The sequence below is a fragment of the Mandrillus leucophaeus genome, unplaced genomic scaffold (assembly GCF_000951045.1).
Source record: "Mandrillus leucophaeus isolate KB7577 unplaced genomic scaffold, Mleu.le_1.0 Scaffold680, whole genome shotgun sequence".
NCBI lineage: Eukaryota > Metazoa > Chordata > Mammalia > Primates > Cercopithecidae > Mandrillus > Mandrillus leucophaeus.
The window spans coordinates 276,119-282,114 of record NW_012107364.1 but is presented as its reverse complement, the minus strand read 5'-3'; the positions used below and the strand labels follow the sequence as shown (position 1 = coordinate 282,114).

The 5,996-nt window shown below is 47.3% G+C and overlaps 1 protein-coding gene across 7 annotated transcripts in view; it reads right to left on the bottom strand.

Annotated features, from left to right (window-relative positions):
- CNBP (CCHC-type zinc finger, nucleic acid binding protein) overlaps positions 1-5,202 on the bottom strand; it is a 14,840-nt gene extending 9,638 nt beyond the window's left edge. Inside the window, exons 1-2 of one of the 7 annotated variants that reach the window (XM_012002205.1) lie at positions 4,978-5,034; positions 1,962-2,020 (exon numbers count right to left, since the gene is read on the bottom strand). The gene's annotated coding sequence lies outside the window, so the exon portion shown is untranslated. Of the gene's footprint in view, positions 1-1,961; positions 2,021-4,977 lie in introns of all 7 variants that reach the window. The other 6 variants (XM_012002204.1, XM_012002210.1, XM_012002209.1 and 3 more) reach the window with 6 other exon arrangements.
- Positions 5,203-5,996: the final 794 nt, after the last annotated feature.

Below are 5,996 nucleotides of genomic sequence, written 5' to 3'. Positions count from 1 at the left end.
TTTCACCGTGTTAGCCAGGATGGTCTCGATCTCCTGACCTCATGATCCACCTGCCTCGGCCTCCCAAAGTGCTGGGATTACAGGCGTGAGCCACCGCACCCCACAGGGCAAGGGTTGCAGTGAGCTAACACCACAACAAAAGCAAAACTCTGCCTAAAAAAAAAAGCAATGAAAGGAAGCAATATACATTCTGTATTACCCGCATTCTAGCCAGAATAATGGAAAACAGAATACTTACCCAGGAGTAATTCTATATTTTTATCCCGGTTCCTGCATTTACTGCCTGACCTTGGTTAATTACATCCATTTCTGCCTGCCCTGAATTCTTGAAGGGTTTTAATTAATAGTTGGGTATCTACGAGTCAGGCATTAGTAAACATATCTATAATCTTACAACCTTACAAGTTATGTATACTTGCTCCATTTTAATGACAAACTAAAGATCTGACATTGGCTGGGTGCAATGCCTCATGCCTGTCATCCCAGCACTTTGGGAGGCCGAGGTGGGCGGATCACAAGGTCAAGAGATATAAGACTATCCTGGCTAACATGGTGAAACCCCATCTCTACTAAAAATACAAAAAATTAGCTGGGCGTGGTGGCAGGCAACTGTAGCCCCAGCTACTCAGGAGGCTGAGACAGGAGAATGGTGTGAACCCAGGAGGCGGAGGTTACCTGGGCGACAGTGCGAGACTCCATCTCAAAAAGATAAAAAATAAGAAAACCTGACACCAAGTGACTTACCCAAAGCCACACAGCTAGAAAGTACTACAATCAGGATTTCAAGAGTCTCGCTCTAAATCCTCTGCAAAGGCTTTGGTTAAGAGTTGAGTCCGGGCACAGTGGCTCATGCCTGTAATCCCAGCACTCTGGGAGGTCAAGGCGAGAAGATCACTTGAGGTTGGCAGCCTAGCCAAAATGGTGAAATCCTGTCTCCACTAAAAAATACAAAAATTAGCTGGCCATCGTGGTGCATGCCTATAATCTCAGCTATTCAGGAGAGTGAGGCAAGAGAATCACTTGAACCCAGGAGGTGGAGGTTGCAGTGAGCTGAGATCATGCCATTTGCACTCCAGTGTGGGTGACGGAGCAAGACTCCATCTCCAAAAAACAAAAAAAAAAAACCTAAAAACACAAAAATTAGCCGGGCGTGGTGGCACATGCCTGTGGTCCCAGCTACTCAGGAGGCTGAGGCAGAAGAACTGAACCCAGGAGGCAGAGCTTGCAGTGAGCTGAGATCCTGCCATTGTACTCCAGCCTGGGTGACAGAGCAAGACTCCATCTCAAGAAAAAAAAAAAAAAATAAGTGGTAAAGTACACAAAAATGCTATGATAATATATGACAAAAATGCTACTGTGTAATATTTTTAAAGTAGGGAATTATACCAATTCACTCCTTTCTTCAAAATATTACATAAAAGTATTACTACTATATATCTAGTAACTTAAAAAAAGCCACACATTTGAATTGTAATGCTGTATTCATTCTGTATTTCTCTTTAGATAAAAATCAAAGTAAAACTAGAACTGATAGCTTTAAAAAAAACTACAGTCATAATTACTTTGAATTCATTCACACAGGTTTCTTGAATCTTAAGACAGGTATTTTCTTTAACTTCATGGCAGAACTTAGGAGTCTCACCAAACACACAAACACTGGCAACTTGATTCACTAGTTAACACCTCATTTGTATTTACAGGTGATCACTGTAGCACTCATATTCCTAATTAACAAAATTCTTCTAATTACAACTTGAAATTTGGTGGCCTCAAGTTCTCACTTTATTATCCCAGTAGTTTTAAACATGAAAATGCTGCATAGCTTACTGCAATCACTTAATAGCATTCCCTTGCTGCAGCAGCATCTGACACTGCCAGAATAGTTCTATTAAGTGAGAAAGAGCACTCTCCACGCAGCAGGTCAGGATGCCTTGGCATCATTCTTCTCGCTCTCTACTTACTGTCAAGAGGCTAGGAAGAGAAAAAAAGAACTATTTTTTTTTTTTTTAATTTTTCATTCCTGCAAGGAAAAAAAAGCAAAACCTCTCTGTGGCCAAATCTTCAGCCAATAGAAAAATCATTCCAATTAGTCCAATGGTGGTGTCATTGCTTTTAGGCACCAGTTTGGTACTATCCCATATACATGCCACATATTTTTATTGAACTTTAAAAGACAAGTAGAATTATCGACCAGGCACGGTGGCTCAGGCCTTGTAATCCCAGCACTTTGGGAGGCCAAGGCGGGTGGATTACCTGAGGTCAGGAGATGGAGACCAGCCTGGCCAACATGGTGAAACCCCATCTCTACCAAAAAAAAAAAAAAATACAAAAATTAGCCGGACATGGTGGCATACGCCTGTAATCCCAGCTACTCGGGAGGCTGAGGCAGGAGAACTGCTTAAGCCCGGGAGACGGAGGTTGCAGTGAGCCAAGATTGTGCCACTGCACTCCAGCCAGGCCAACAGAGAAAGACTCTCAAAAGAGACAAGTAGAATTGTTACAAATCATATAACAAAACACATTTATACTTTAAAAAAGACATCTCCCTGCCTGTTCCAGATGTTCAAATGCCAGTTTAAGAAAAACCCGGCCGGGTACGGTGGCTCACGCCTGTAATCTTAGCACTTTGGGAGGCCGAGGGAGGCGGATCACAAGGTCAGAAGTTCAAGACCAGCCTGGCCAACATGGTGAAACCCCGTCTCTACTAAAAATACAAAACTTAGCTGGGCGTGGTGGTGGGCACCTGTAATCCCAGCTACTGGGGAGGCTAAGGCAAGAGAATCGCTTGAATTCGCGAGGCGGAGGCTGCAGTGAGCTGAGATCAGGCCACTGCACTCCAGCCTGGGTGACAGTGTGAGACTCCATCTCAAAAAAAAAAAAAAAGAAAAGAAAAAGAAAAACCCTGGTCTTCCACTGATTTGGTTCAAAATATTTTACAGACTGCATCATCTGTTTTAAATACATTACCTTTACTGTTACCAATATGAAAAAGTGGACCTTTAGTTCCTCAGAAAAACAAACTATTACTTTTTTAAAGGAAAACTGTTATCAAGAGATGAAATCTGAAAAACTTAAGTCTTTAATTCTACCCTTGGGAATGTAATAAATTATTCCTTTTATATTCCAATACACAAAGAGCTCTTGTAGACAAAAATCAGGCTGCTCAAACTAAAAACAGCATGTACCTAGGATCCTGGCAGTTTACAGGTGTTTGATTATCCTTAACCAGAGTAACTCATTAGAAGCATTTAAAACTATTTAGGAGGGGGGAGGGGGAAGCCCAGGAGATAAGAGCTGCATTTCATATCTTTTTGAAACCCTCAAAGCTCTACACTCGTTATATTGCTTGAGCAAAAAACATAAAATTGCTAATTTAAATTCGAATGGAAATAGTAACTGGTTACCTTTCACTCCAAAATTGGGTCAAATAGGAAAGGGGGAAAAAATCTACTTTTAAAATTTTAATTTAAAAGCAAGATGGGGATATTCATTAGACCTCCTTCACTTTGAAAAAGACAAAAAACGAATTCAGTTTTGGTTTCTCTTACCTCTTCTGAGTCCTTCTGAATAATGCCTGAAACACACTAGCTGAAATCACAGACGATTACTGAGCAATGTTCTCTTTTCACAAGACCCCCAAGACCAGAAGCAGTTACTTCCTTTGGAAGTGCCCTGTGGCTGAGGCCATGTGGTTAACATGTGGGAACAAGCACAAGCCTTACCCATAATAAAATCAACACCTAAACCCAAATGTGGACCATTATGCCATTCTAAAATAAGTTCTCACGATATGGAAAAATCTAGATGGAGGGGGGCTAGTTGAATTTCGTGTCTCGTTTGTAATTACATCTGTTTCATTAATCCAAGAAATGATGCAGACTACCGCCCGCTGCTGTGGTTTTGGAGCTTTGACAAATCCGTGTTTTTTCTGGTAATGGCGCTTTTAAAGGATCCCAGCAACTTAAATCGTGTTGACTCAGGGAAAGTGAGCCCCATCAGCCTCTTTTCGAATGGTAATATAACACAAGCAACTTAGTATTTAAATGATAAAAATTCAAGAACCGGGAAACTATCAACTACGGGGAGTATAAACACTAAAGGCTCCCAAGTCTTCCAGCAGTGCCTCGCCACCCCAAACACAAGAGCTCCTTCAAGAATCCTTTTTTTTTTTTTTTTTTAAAGACGGAGTCTCGCTCTGTTGCCCAGGCTGTAGTGGCGCGATCTCGGCTCACCACAACCTCCGCCTCCCGGGTTCACGCGATTTTCCTGTTTCAGCCTCCCGAGTAGCTGGGATTACAGAAGCCCGCCACCATGCCCGGCTAATTTTTGTGTTTTTAGTAGAGACAGAGTTTCACCATGTTGACCAGGCTGGTCTCGAACTCCTGACCTCGTGATCCGCCCGCCTCGGCCTCCCAAAGCGAGGGGATTACAGGCGTGAGTCACCGCGCCCGGCCTAAGAACCCTTTTCTAAGGCCCCCAAAACCATTGGCACATGGCCCGCCAGGCGCACGACCCCAGCACATGGCCGGCACGACTATACCCACCCCATCCCCCCTTCGTCGGAGCCTTTCCCCACCACACGGACTCCTTCCAGTGAGTTCCCGCCAAATCCACTCTCGACCCCTCATTCCGCGACCCTCGAAGCGTCAGGGCCTCGGCCCCAAGGGCGCACGGGCGGGCCTCCTCTGCCCTAAGCCTGCGGCCTGGGGTGCGGCCCTGGCGCCGAGAGACCCGCATGCTCGGCGACCCAGCTTTTCAGGACGAAGAAAGGACAAGAGTGTCGTCCGACAGCGGTGCGCCAGAAACCCGGGTCCGAGGCGGCGGCGGCAGCACCCGGGCTTCCCGCCTGACGCAGCAGCGGCGCAGGCCAAAGTGCGGCCGCCATCGCCGCCTCGCCGCTCCCTACCCTCTCTGTCCGCCACAGACCCGGCCCGCACTGCGGCTTCCTCAGCGCCGGCCCCCTCCCCCAGCCCTCACCTTCCGCGTCGGAGCGGACCCGCAGCGGCGGAGACTCGGACGCAGGCCTGGGGAAGACGGCTCGCAAGGTAGAGGCTGTTTATTTTGAGGGTCCTTGCCTGCGCCACACGCGGGTCTGCACACGGCCCCACATACGCCGCTGCGCACGGCTCTCCTCCGCCTCGCCCACGCGGCCAATCAGCGCGCGGGGTTCGGTAGTCCAATCAGTGTCGCCCGTGGGAGGGCCGCCTATCCAGAGCGCGGCGCGGGGCGGGGCGAGTGCTTCTGCGCGCCGCGGCCTCACCCGCTGTGCCCCGGGCGCGGCCTTTCCCGCCGGGATCCTGGTCCCGATGCTTCTCGGGCGGTTCCCAGCTGGGTCCGGGCCCGGCCGGACTGGGTGGAAATCTGGCTGACCTTGGTGGTCTGTCTTGTCAGCTGGAGCAAAGGGATGCCAGGGAACGGGTCTCGGTGCAGTGACAGCGATTAGCTTGGGGCCGCAGAAAGTTTCTCCCCCTTCTCGGGCTCCTGCCAGGCCCTTGGCTTTCAGAGCCAGGCCCGATATCCAGATAACATTTAAGTTTGCAGAAAAGGGGATGCCAGGTCACGGTCGTCACGGCTGTGGGATGTAGGCTGGGATTTGTATTGATTTTGTGAGCCGGGGAAGGCCTTGATCCTTTCTCCGCCAGGACTGATGTATCTTCCCAAGATGAGAGTGCCTTGTAAGGGCGAGGGGCCTTCCTGGGAAGGTCATGAGCATGGAAGGGAGTGGGACCCAGAGTGTGACGTTTAGCACGTTTGTGAGTGACATCCCCCTGGAGGGCCAGGAGAACCTTTTGACCTGGTCTATCATATTCAGGAATAGACTTCAGTTTAGATACGGTATTTTCTCCAAAAGAGATTTGTGTATATAGCCCTAGATATTCTTGTCAAGATTAAACCCAATTTAAATCGTTAACTGTAAACTATAATATTTTAGAATTTTGTGTCTCATCCTAGAATGGCTTTATTCGAAACAAAAAAAAAAGGGAAGAGTCCCAAGT